The sequence below is a fragment of the Rhincodon typus genome, chromosome 43 (assembly GCF_021869965.1).
Source record: "Rhincodon typus isolate 14 chromosome 43, sRhiTyp1.1, whole genome shotgun sequence".
NCBI classification, from domain to species: domain Eukaryota; kingdom Metazoa; phylum Chordata; class Chondrichthyes; order Orectolobiformes; family Rhincodontidae; genus Rhincodon; species Rhincodon typus.
This window is the reverse complement of record NC_063374.1, coordinates 1,482,280-1,495,322: the sequence shown is the minus strand read 5'-3', so window position 1 is coordinate 1,495,322 and position 13,043 is coordinate 1,482,280. Positions and strand designations below refer to the sequence as shown.

The window sequence follows — 13,043 nt, the reverse complement described above, 5'->3', positions numbered from 1 at the left end:
CCAGCAACTTCTGTTTTTGTACCTTGTTCTCTGACCTGCTCTTGCCTGCTTTTTCTAATTAACTAGCTCATTTTTAAATTCAGAACCATCCTAATTGGCTTTTCTATTCTCACTACTACTGGATTCCTCTTCTCTCTCCCCAACCCTCATACCAGTTTAAATAGTCCAGAGTAGCACTATCAAATTTCCCTGCCAGGCTTTTGGTCCCTTTCCAGTTCAGGTGAAACCTGTCCCTTTTGATCGGGTCTTTTATTCCCCCAGAAGTGATCCTAATGATACAAAAATCTGAATCATTGTGCAATGGGCAATCTCCTCAGCTTTCAATTTATCTGCCCTATCTAATTGTCCTACTCTCACTAGCACGTGGCACCACAAGTAATCTAGCGATTATTACCTTTGAGGTTCTGCTCTTTCACCTCCTACCTAACTTCCTATCTTCACTCTGCAAAGCCTCAACCCTTTCCCTAACTCTGTCATTCTTAGTTATGTGTACAACAACTCCTGGCTTCTCACTCTCCACTTTGACAAAAAGCTGCAACCACTTTGAGACATCCTTGACCCTGGCACCGTGCAGGCAACATACCATCCTGCTCACGGCTGCAGAATCTCCTGTCTGTGGCCCTGACAGCAGAGTTCTCTACAACTATAACTCTTTTGAATCCTGATAAATTCCGCTTAACATGAGATTCATTCTTGAGGCCCAAGATCTGGCTGCCACTTTTATTTTCCTCTGAGAGACTATCCCTCCCAACAGTACCCAAATATCTGTTTGGGTATATCTGTTTGAGAGGGAAATAGTCACAGCAGATTCCTGAACTACCTTCCTACCCTTCCTGACAGTCACCCATCTATTTCAGTGAACCTGCGGTGTAACTACTTCTCTAAATCTACTAACCATCACACCGTATGTCCTTTATTCTCCTCAGTGACTCTAACTACCTGTCCAACCGAACCAAACCGCCTGATGAGACAGATTCAAACACATCTCCTGTAGTCTGTCTCCTAATCTCGCACATCTGACAAGAGGAGCATACCACTCAACTGACTGTCATGATTGCCCCTTTAAACGTGGTCATGTAGATTTGCCTAGAAAGACCCTCACTCTTCTCAAATCTAGTGTTTGTAGACTGATTACTGCTGACACTCTATGCTGGGAGAACTTTAAAAAACTATATTCTATAAGGCCTAAAAGAAGGAGCTCTAAAAAGAACTTTTATTTAAAGAAACCAACTACCCTTCCCTCATCCACACAGTCTTTAATTTTAAGCATGCAAAAAAGAAAAAAAAATTGATATTTAAAATCTTAAATATCTGAAACTCCTATCAACTGAAAACAGCCTCCCCCTCGAATCCTCTATCAATCAGTCAGCACCCAAATCTCTGGATCTGATTAAAGTAATATTGATCTCAATCCCCTTCGTTATTTACACCACTAATGTTAAAACCTTGACAAACAAGTTGAAAAGGTCAATCTTCCGAGCTCCTTGCAAACAACAAAATAAAACTTCTCTCCAAAGCTGTCGACACCTGGACAGGCCTCTCTAACAAACTTTGTGTAATCCAATCTCTCCTTCCTCATGTACTTTTTTTTTGGAGTATAAAAGTTCCAAAAATAACTTTAAATGCAATTTTTCTGCTTCTGCTCTAGAAAAACCAGAGGAAAATAACAAGAAAAATCTCTAGCTAAGGAGCAACTGCAAGAACCATGCTATTCTCCTTCCAGCATTTTTTTTTGGGGAAGCCAGAGCTAGATTCTTCAGACGTAGAATCATTTCTACCCGGGGCAGATGAGTGGGGCAGGTACCATGAGTCAGGATCTTTCATACTGTACAGAGCTAACCCACTAAGTACCACCACTTTGAGCCCAGGAACTCCCCCAGAATCACAGTGTAGTGAATTTCAGACAGATACTGGTGCGGAGGGGGGGGGCGCAGCGCGCGGAATTACAGTTAGTTTTAGAAGAAACAGGAGAAACAATAACACTAGTGCCACAGTATAAGCATGTACAAGGACCTGTCAGGTGTCAGCCTGGTGTGATCCGAATACCCAGCAGCTCTTTAATCCTTCACTCCAGAGGCAACTTAGTCATAGTGAATTTACATCAGAACAGAAAAAGAGGAGAAGGAGTCTGATAAAATTAGCGGGTGCCAGCTCTGCATCAGGGGTGGTGACTGTTAACACCCTCGACGTAGTGTAATTGGATTATCAGCTACAACCCATCCAGGAAAAGATGAGGATAGTTATACAGCAGGGATTTCAGAATCAGGAAAAGTCTATTAATACAGAATGGCAAATGGCACAGATGACTCTGAACACCATCAAAGGGTTGACATCCTCCAGAATATTAGCAGATCAGCTCAGGACTCAGCATGCAATAAGTCGGCTGCAGATCCAAATATTGCTCCACATATACTAGCTGGCTTCTGATAATGTTTAGCATGAGTAAGTTGCAATTAGACGCTCATAGAGTACCGGATGAACAAATTGAAGACATGGGTTGGGGAGAAGATGCCCTTGTGCTACCACTGAGGCCTGACTCTCACCAACCAGGTCTTGAGTACTTCTGATGATAGTAAGGGCCTGTATTACATTGGTGTGGTGCTCCATATACCCAAGCATGGGGACAATCTGACACACTCCCCAATGCAAGCTTATAACATGGGTAAATACCATGAAGGTACTTGGATATCACGGAGTAATCCACCAAATCATGCCATAGTTTTAGGGGGATGGATTTGTTCCAATGTCACCAAGGGGGAAACCACTGGGCCTGTCCAGAGGTCATGACTAGGCAAGGGCTAACTCAGTTAGGATTTGTCTCTTATGAGAACTGCTCATTGTTTATCCTGACAGTGAATACCCAAACTTTTCCTAAGTATGCCTTAATAAGATACACCTACTTTGTCAATACTTCAGCCTCAGGATACCAAGTTGGGCGCAACATGGCTATCAGTAATATTTACTCTGAATTGACCATTATTCACCAAGTCTTGTTTAAGCCAGGACTCAATGAGGAATCGCACATAACTCTATCCACCCACCCAAACAATACAGACAATGATCTACGGTGGTTCATAGCTACTGAACTTCTACCTATTTCACACTTCATCGCAGACTGGATGAAAATCATTCTCGAGGCAAAGCACACGAAGGAAAATAATCATACAGAAGAGGCGGATAGGGACTTGCAAGCTCCACATTTTTGCAGTAAAATTTGGAATTGGGGACTGAACACTCAGGCCCATCCATGGATCAGTAATGTACCTCATGTGATTGTTATAATGCAATTTGTTATACTTGTTGTTGTAATAGTCTTATTGTGTTTCTTAAAATGGAAAGTTAAGAACTGTAAGAGAATGACACAAGGGATTGGTCTCAGATGCCAAAAGATGGCTCATATGGGAGAGTGTTTCTAATGGCTGCATACTATGGGGTAGGAATAACATAAATAAAGCTAGTTCATAGTATTCCTTGCTACTCATGCATCATCATTTATATTGATACTATGTTTATTTTGTAAAATGTGAAAAGCGTACAACAATGTAGTTGCCATGGAGCAAAAGGATAATGAGTACAATATCACAGAATGATTTGTAACTTTGATTGTAAGTGCAAAGATTTAAATAGTATCGTCGAACAACACAAATGAGGTAACGCTTTGCTAAGAATAAATCACTAAGGAGGTAATACTCACCACTGCCTGGAGGAGCTCTGGAGGTTATAGCAGACCCGATAGTGGTGAACTCAGATAAATAGGTTACTGCTCCCAAGTTCCATCCTGCAGTTAGGAAGAAGGAACAGAATGACATTCCAGCTGCATTCCAGGGAGAAGGATTTGTAGAAACCAAAGGAATTTGACAATTGCTAGCTATATATGGTAAAACTATTTGGAATTGGACAAGTTTCACAAGAAATTCCAAATAAGGTAATTGGAATGCCAACTTGGGAGGTGAACTGTATTGGGGGCTGGGAAACCCCCAATTTCAGCAGCAACTCCAGGAAACTGACAACTGTGAAGAAATACCATACGTCTTGAGGCATAGTGAAGACACTGAGAACAGTTCCAGCCTGGCCAGCTGCCAGCTTTCCTGAGTAATAACATTTGGGGTTGGTTACAGAACTCCGGGTATTAACAGATGGTGGTTGAGATTTCTCTAGTAGTTAAAAGCATGTATCATTCACTTAAGTACTTAATAAATTTATTGAGTTTTATAGAGCTCTATGTGTTTCCGCTGTATATTTGTCTATGTATATACTGTTGTCTCACAGAGACAAGCAACAGTGGGATGATCAAGAACTAGAGGGTTACTTTTTAAAATACGGATTTGCCCATTTAAGACAGAGATGAGGATCTTTTTCTCACAGCAACAGTAATTCTTTGGAACTCTCTTCTTTAAACAGGTGGAAGCACAGTCCTTTAATATTTTTAAGATAGATGTCAATACATACTTGACAAGAAAAGGAGTGAAAGATTATCAAGGTGGGCAGGAATATAGAGTAATCAGATCGATCTTAATGAATGGCAGAGCAGGTTCAAGGGCCGAGTGGCTTATTCCTACTGCTAATTTGTATGCAAATCTGCATTAATGTTGCTTTACAACACTTCTGTGAAACAGCCTGTAATGTTCTATAATGTAAAAGGCTTTCTGTAAAATTAAAATACTGTCATTGATTTAAACATGTAACTCTGTTCCTTCATCACTTCTGGGTGAATAACCTGTAACTCCTTGTCACAGCATTGTGGGAGCACCCTCCCCACATCAATTGCACTGTGCAAGGAGATCAAACATCATCCTGTCCACAAGGCTTCAGGTGACCTGGCAATATTTGCTGGTCTTGTTCATGACAGGTAGGGGAGTGGGACTAATGAATTTGATTCTGCAAGGAGCCAAAATGGACAAAACAGGCTAAATTCTATATTGTAAGCTCAATGATTCTATGATTTGAAGACATCAACACTAGAGGTGAGGGACCAGCCTCTGCAATCAATAACCACCCCCTCTCCCCAATCCAAACTAACAATCAGTTGCACTGCCGGTGTTTTCTGATTCAGTTCTGTGAGTGATATCTCACTTCCAAGAAAATACAACACAGCATGCTGGAAATCTGAGAGTAAAAAGTTCAATTACTGGAAACACTCATCAGGTCAGGCAGTGTCTGTACGGAGTTAAGGTTCCAGAGTGTGCAGAATGAATGATAAGAAATTAAAAATATGCAGAATGGTCTATACCATTGTAGAAGTGCAAGGGAAACAACTAAAGTGCAGGAAAAACAATTTCTGGCTATGAAAGCCACTATTTAAAGATAAAGCGGGTTCCTCAACAGCACATGATCAGGGACAGGCCACGGTGGTAACCTCATTTAGTTACAATTTGCAGAAGTGAATGAAACACCAAAAACAGCTAACACACATCCATTATTAGAGACAAATTTAGACAATGGCACTGAGATGGTTGGGGAGGTCAGAGGTGAAACAAACCAACGGACAGACATAGGTTGAGATCCACAATAAAGGAGACACACCAGCTCCAGAGTCATGGAACCTTTCTAAAATAGCACAGCACAGTTTTAAATGCTTAAAATTGTCAGTGACAGGTTAAAAATGCTCACTTCTGAAACATTTTCATTGTTTCTATTTTTAAAATCTCCTCCTGGAGCTCACAACTAGACATAAAATACAAAAGCTGAAGTCAGAGAAAAATGTCACAGTTGAGGAACTATCCAGGGAGCAGTGATGTACTTCCCAATTACTGGAGTACGGTCACATCACACACAAAAACAGAGCATCTGGGTCTTTGCAAACCACTCATCAACATCATGAAGGACGTGGATTAAAAGGGGGCAAAGAAGGTTTACTGGAACAGACGAGGGATTTTAGTTGCAAAGTTACGTTGGAGAAAGTGGGGTTCCCCTCATTGTGATAAAGGATATATCAAGGATAATGTCTACTCAGGGTTGAGAGTCTCCATGTGACTGAACATATGTAAGGAGTAGTATGGATTGTATTAAGAGCAAAGGCTAAATAGGTTGGGGCTCTACTCATCAGAGTTTAAAGGAACAAGAGCAGATTTCATGGACACATATAGGATTCTTAAGGGTCTTGACAGGGTAAATGCTGAAAGGATGTTTCCTCTCATGGGAACATGTAGGACCAGAAGGCATAGTCTCAGAATTAGGGGGTGCCAATTTAAGACTGAGGAGGGTCTTCTCTTAGAAGGTTGAGTGTCTTTGGAATTCCTTGCCAGACAGCTATAGGGACAGAATCCTTGTGCATACTTAAGGCTGAGATAGATAAATTTTTGATCAGCAGGGGAATCAAGTCGTATGGAGAAACTGTAGCAAAGTGGATGTGAGGAATGTTGGATAAGCCATGATTCTATTGAATAGTAGAGCAGGCTCAAGGAGCCAAATGACCTACTCCTATTCCTGTGAAGACAAAGTCAGAGTTAACGTTTCACATCTGACTTGAAACATTAACTCTGATTTTGTCTTCATGGATGCTGCCAGACCTGCTGAGCTTTTCCAGCAACTTCTGGTTTTGTTCCTGATTTACAGCATCTGCAGTTCTTTTGGTTTTTACTTGTTCCTATTTCTTGTGCTCTTAACAGATCTGCAGATCTTGGGACACATAGAGGAGATCTCACAAGACAGTGGATCCAGAGTGTGAGGTTTGCTTCATTTTCCTCTGTTACTATTATGTCTCTTCAGTAAGATATTTTGAATTCAAATCGTGAGGCATCTTGATGTACAAGTTGTCACCATTCTGTCACTGAGGAAAATAGGTCCAAAAGAAATGGAAATACGTAGGCGAGATAACAAGGTGTAGAGCTGGATGAACACAGCAAGCCAAGCAGCTTCAGACGCTGAAGCTTCTTCAGACCCTTTTTCTGAAGAAGGGTCTAGGCCTGAAACGTCAGCCTTCCCGCTCCTCTGATGCTGCTTGGCCTGCTGTGTTCATCCAGCTCTACACCTTGTTATCTCAGATTCTCCAGCATCTGCAGTTCCTACTATCTGTGAAATACGTAGGCGCATCTCTTGTCACACACATGTACTCGCTGTCTACTGCCCAAGTAAGGTTGGCTGTCACGCATGCGCCCTGATCTTCGATGCCCCTAGAAAAATGGCGGCCGTTAACCTGGGCCTGTGACGAACCCTGACACTGTTCCCTGTTTGGCGCGAAGAGGGATCCGCTAGTTTCTTAGTCAGGAGTTATGACTCGCACAACGTGTTCACAAAGCCTCTCCATGCCCCTGCTGGAGCAATCACTCCCTCTGCTCCGCTTCATTCTCACCGTTTCCGCACCCAAATAAATGAACATTCGCTCTTCGGCACCAAGGCCCCGCGCATGCTCCACAGTTGTTCCTCGCTGCGCCTGCGCATCCTCTCCTGTTCTGACATTGGTGGAATCCTGGATACACATCCTCCTATTGACTTTGCAGGTTGTTGTACCTTTCACTTGATTCGCGGGTCTACAGGGAAAGTTATACCAGACGCGTTGATTCCGAACCGAAACTTTGGCACTAAGAATTTTTTATTTCGCTGCGCTGGAAGACCCTGACTGGAACATAAGTGGTAGCAAAAACTGTTCTGAGGAAGGGTCACTGGACCCGAAACGTTAACTCTGATTTTTACTTCACAGATGCTGCCAGACCTGCTGAGCTTTTCCAGCAACTTCTGTTTTTGTTCCTGGTTTACAGCATCCGCAGTTCTTTCAGTTTTTATGAGTAGGACATTCATCTCAAGCAAGCCCCACAATTCCATGTGATTACAGCCCATCTGCTCAATTGCTCAAATCCTCTTTCATGCCAGCTTTGATTGGATAGTCAGAAATTCCAGGAATGCACTTTGCTTGAAACCAATGCTCGTGCAGGAGCGATGATTGAAAATCAGTCGCCTTTTACAGAACTAGGTCAGGTCAGGGCAAGTAATCAGTTCGGGAAAAAAATCACTCTGAAAGCGACTTTGAACAAGAAATGTTCATGAAATAATTCAGCATAATAGCTACTAGATGATAGTGGAGAAATATTGGAGCAGTCCAAGAAGAGTGAAAAGGGTTACTATCACAATCATAGAGTCATATAGTATGGAAACAGACCCTTCGGTCCATTTATCCATACTGACCAAATTTCCCAAACTAAATTACTTCTATTTGCCTGCACTTGGGTCATATCTTTGTAAACCTTTCTTATTCATGTACCTGTCCAAATGTCTCTTAGATGTTGTAACTGTACCTGCATCTACCACTTCCTTTGGCAATTCATTCCACATACGAACCACCCTTTGTGTAAGAAATTTGACCCTCGGGTCTCTTTTAAATCTTTCCCTCTAAAATCCATGCCCCTTAGTTTTGAACTTTGACACCTTAACTATGTACCTCATGACTTAACAATCCTCTATTAGGTAACCCCTCAACCTCCAAGGCTCCAGTGACAAAGTCCCAGCCTCTCCTCCTAACTCAAACCTCTAATCCCAGCAACATCCTGGTAAATCTTTTCTGAAGCCTCTCCAATTTAATAATATTCTTCCTACAGCAGGGTGCCCAGAACTGTACACAGTCTCCAAAAGTGGCCTCACCAACATCTTGTACAACTTCAATATGACCTCCCAACTCCTATGCTCAATGGTCTGAGCAAGGAAGGCAAGTGTGCTAAACACCTTCTAAACCAACATATCAATCTATGATGCAACTTTTAAAGAACTGTGTACCTGAAGCCCTAGTTCTCTCTGTGCAACACTACCGAGAGCCCCTACCATTAACTGTATAAGTCCTGCCGTTGTTTGCAAAATGCAATACCTCAGACTTGTTCAAACTAAGCTGCATATGCCACTCCTCAGTCCATTGGACAAATGATCAAGATCCCTTTGTAATCTTAAATAACCTTCTTCACTGTTATCTATACACCAATTTTGGTGTCATTTGCAAACTTATTAACCATTTCTCTGAAAACAATCACTCAGATTATCATTTGTGACTTTAATAAGAACTGTTTCAGTACACTGGCAAAGACGAAAGCTGATGTGAGGGAATTCTAACATGGAGTTCTGGAAAAAGTGGGTGTGGATTTGGGAGGTGACAATATCATTGAATCCCTACAGTGGACCAGGCCATTTGGCACATGGAGTCTGTATTAACCCTTGAAGAGCATCCCACCCCTCCTACCCTATCCTCGCAACCCTGCATTTCTCATGGCTAATCTAACTAGCCTGCACATCCCAGCATACTATGGGCAATTTAGCATACCCAATCCACCTAACCTGCACATCTTTGGATGGTGGGGAGGAAACTGGAGCACGCAGAGAAGACCCATGCAGACATGGGGAGAATGTGCAAATTCCACTCAGAGAGTCGCCCAAGGGTGGAATGCTGTGAGGCAGCAGTGCTAACCATTGAGCCATTGTGCCGCTCATGTTCAAGGGCATCTAAAAATGGGGAAAGGCCGATTTTAATAAAAGATAGGATTTGGCCAGAATGAACGGACTGCAGATAGTTTTAGGTAAATCTGTGTTAGATCAGTGGGGCACATTCCAGAAGGAAAGAGGGATTGTATAGGCTCAACATGTTCCATTAAAGATAAAGGGTGGGACCAAGAAATCCAGCAAACCTGGATGTCAAGGAATATACAGGACTCGAAACGTTAGCTTGCTTTCTGTCCATGAATGCTGCCTGACCCAGCGTGATCTCCAACATTTTTTGTCTTCAGTACAGATTCCAGCATCTGCAGTAATTTGTTCCTATTAATGAATATACAGGATTGGATAGTGAGAAAAAGGGAGGCTTATGGGAGAAAGCAAGGGCTCAACACAGCAGAAGCACTAAAGGTGTAGAGAATATGCAAAATGGAACTTGAAAAGGGAATTAGGGAAAAAAAAAGGTATGGAAGGATAATGGCAGGTAAAATAAAGGAAAATGACAATGCCAGTCTTCAGCCAATTCAATTTACTCCACGTGATATCAAGAAACAGTTACTGGATATGGCTGAACATATGAGAATTGACATGAGACTTTACAGTGGACTGGAACAAGTTAGCTGCAAGCCAGACAGAAGAAACTGGTTATCTAATAACTGGCTCGAAGGTAAATATGTTACTGCACCCAAGTTTCATCCTACAGAATAAACAGAATGACATTCCAGCTGCAGTTAGGAAGAATGACTGAAGACCAATTGGAATTCGAGACTAAACACTCAGGTCAATCGTGGATCAGGATTGTATCTCACATGATTGTTACAATGCAATTTGTTATACTTGTTGTAATAGTCTTATTGTGTTTATTAAAATGGAGAGATAAGAAATGGAAGAGACTGACAACGAGGATTGGTCTCAGACGCCAAAAGAAAACTCGTATGGGAAAGTGTTTGTAATGGCTGCTTAATGGGTAGGAATAACATAGACAAAGCTAGCTCATAGTATTCCTTGCTACTCGCTCATTATCATTTGTATTGATATTATGCTTATTTTGTAAGACGTGGAAAGCGTACAACAGTGTACTTGCCACGGAACAAAAGGAAAATGAGTAAGATATCATAAAATGACTTGTAACTTTGATTATAAGTGCAATGAAATAAATGGTATTGTCAAATAACACAAATGAGGTAATGGTTTGCTAAGAATAAACTACTGCAAGGAGATAATACTCACCACTGCCTGGAGGAGCCTTGGAGGATATAGCAGACCCGGTAGGGGTGAACTCAGATAAATAGGTTACTGCACCCAAGTTCCATCCTGCAGTTAGGAAGAATGAACAGAATGACATTCCAGCTGCAGTGAAGACCGATCATGGGGCTAAGTTACGGTTGAGACCACAAAAGGGAAAAGGATTTGTAGAAAGCAAAGGAATCTGACAATTGCTAGCTATATATGGTAAAACTATTTGGAATTGGATTAGTTTCACAAGCAATTCCAAATAAGGAAATCGGAATGCCAACTTGGCAGGACTAAATCGTGTAAAAGCGACTGGAAAATCCCTAATTGCAGCAGCAACTCCGGGAAATTAACAACTGTGAAGAAATACCCCATGTAAGGAGGCTTAGTAACGACTCCGAGAAAAGTTCCAGCCTAGCCAGCTGCCAACTCTCCCAGGTAATAATGTCTGGGGTCGATTACAGAACCCAGGATAGTAAAGGATGCTGGTTGAAATATCTCTAGTAGTTAAAGACATATATCATTCACTTAAGTACTTAATAAATTAATTGAGTTTTATAGAGCTCTAAGTGCTTCCACTGTATCCTTGTCTATATACAGACATATGCAACACCTGTGTTGAGTGGGGTCCCACAGGGGTCAGTGTTGGGGCTCTTGCTGTTTGTGGTATATATTAATGATATAGAATTGAATGTAGGAGGGTTCATCAGTCAGTTTATAGATGATAAAATAATTGGTGAGGTGGTAAATAGTGTGGAAGATAGCATTAGATTACAGGAGGCTATAGATGGGCTGGTCAGACACACATAGAATTCAATCAGCAAAAGTGAGATGATGCACTTGGGCAGGGCAAACATGATGAACAGCAGGACCCTGGAGAGCACCAAGGATCAGCAGGACCTGTTGGGCATGTACACTAATCCATTAAGATATCAGGACAGGTAGATAGAGTGGTTAAGATGATGTATGGGATACGTGCCTTTATTTGTCGAGGCATAGCGTTTAAACTCAGGAAGATTATGCTAGAATTGTATAAAACATTGGTTAGGCCACAACCAGCGTCGTCGTGCAGTAAGAAAATGATGGCACTTGAGGAAGTACAGAAGGGATTACCAAAATGTTGCCTGGGCCAAAGAATATTAGTTATGACTCTAAGGGGTGACATAAAATTGAAGGGCATGGATAAGGTAGACAGGAAGGAACTTTTCCCCTCGGTAGAGGGATCAATGAACAGCAGCATAGATTTAAGACCGCAATCAGGAGCTTGAGAGGGGATGTGAGAAAACATGTTTCATCCAAAGGGGGTTGGGAATGTGGAACTCACTGCGTGTAAGAAACCCTTGTAACATTTAAATAGTATTTAGATATGCACTTGTGATGCCAAGGCATTACAAGGCTATGGTCTAAGTGCTTAAAAATGGGATTAGAATATTTGGGTTATTTTTGACTGACAGAGACTTGATGGCCAAAGGGTCTTTTTCTGTGCTGTAGATTTCTACAACTATGGCTTCAGAGAACAATGGGAGGTTGGAGATGGGGCAGTTTGCAAGAATGAAGGTGTCACGCATTTATTTTTACAGGAGCGGGAGTGATGGCAGATTTGAAGGACAGAGGGAGAGTTCCTGAAGAGAAAGACAGGATGGTTTATAGTATCAGCAAATATGGAAAAATTGAGCGATCAGTCATGCAGTGGGAACAGGTTTGATTGAGCAGCTGGTGGGTTTCATGGAAAAGGTGAGAAGTAATGAGTGAAAATGGAGGAGGAACGAAAGAAAACTGCCATCTTAGGGCTCAGAGATGGAGGAATTTCTGAGGCGATGTGGTCAGTGGAAGACGGAAGTTGATCTGATTGTCTCAATCTTAGCAACAAAAGAAACTTCAGGAGCTCCTCACATTTTTCATGGAAGAAACAGACGAAAGGATGAATTCTTCAAAGGAACTAATTTGTGTTTTAGGGAAATACACTGCATTTAAGACAAAGGTAATTTATTTACCTTTATCCAGGATAATAAAACCTAAAAGTGGCCTGAGGTTTATTAAAAATAGACCCTCTTTCTGATGAAGGGTCTAGGCCTGAAACGTCAGCCTTCCTGCTCCTATGATGCTGCTTGGCCTGCTGTGTTCATCCAGCTCTACACCTTGTTATCCCGCATTGAAGATAGTTCAGTTCTGGATGTGATGAATAGCAAAATCCAATCATTGCAGTTATTTGTGAACTCGCTGGTGTGTCAGCAGGTTGGATGACTGAGTGAATCCCTTCCCACATGCAAGACAGGTGAATGGCCTCTCTCCAGTGTGAACTCGCCGATGTTCAGTCAGGTGAGATGACCGCTTGAACCCAGTCCCACAGTGAGAGCACCTGAATGGTCTCTCATCGGTATGAATGCGTTGATGGAGCATCA

The 13,043-nt window shown here is 41.9% G+C and overlaps 1 protein-coding gene across 5 annotated transcripts in view; it reads right to left on the bottom strand.

Moving 5' to 3' along the window:
* The window catches only part of LOC109935798 (zinc finger protein 239-like), a 114,712-nt gene extending 101,675 nt beyond the window's left edge, over positions 1–13,037 (bottom strand). For 2 of the 5 annotated variants that reach the window (XR_007265989.1, XM_048619477.1), the window contains exons 1-2: positions 7,292–7,387; positions 3,695–3,778 (exon numbers count right to left, since the gene is read on the bottom strand). The gene's annotated coding sequence lies outside the window, so the exon portion shown is untranslated. The other 3 variants (XM_048619478.1, XR_007265988.1, XM_048619479.1) reach the window with 3 other exon arrangements.
* Between the last annotated feature and the right edge of the window lie 6 nt (positions 13,038–13,043).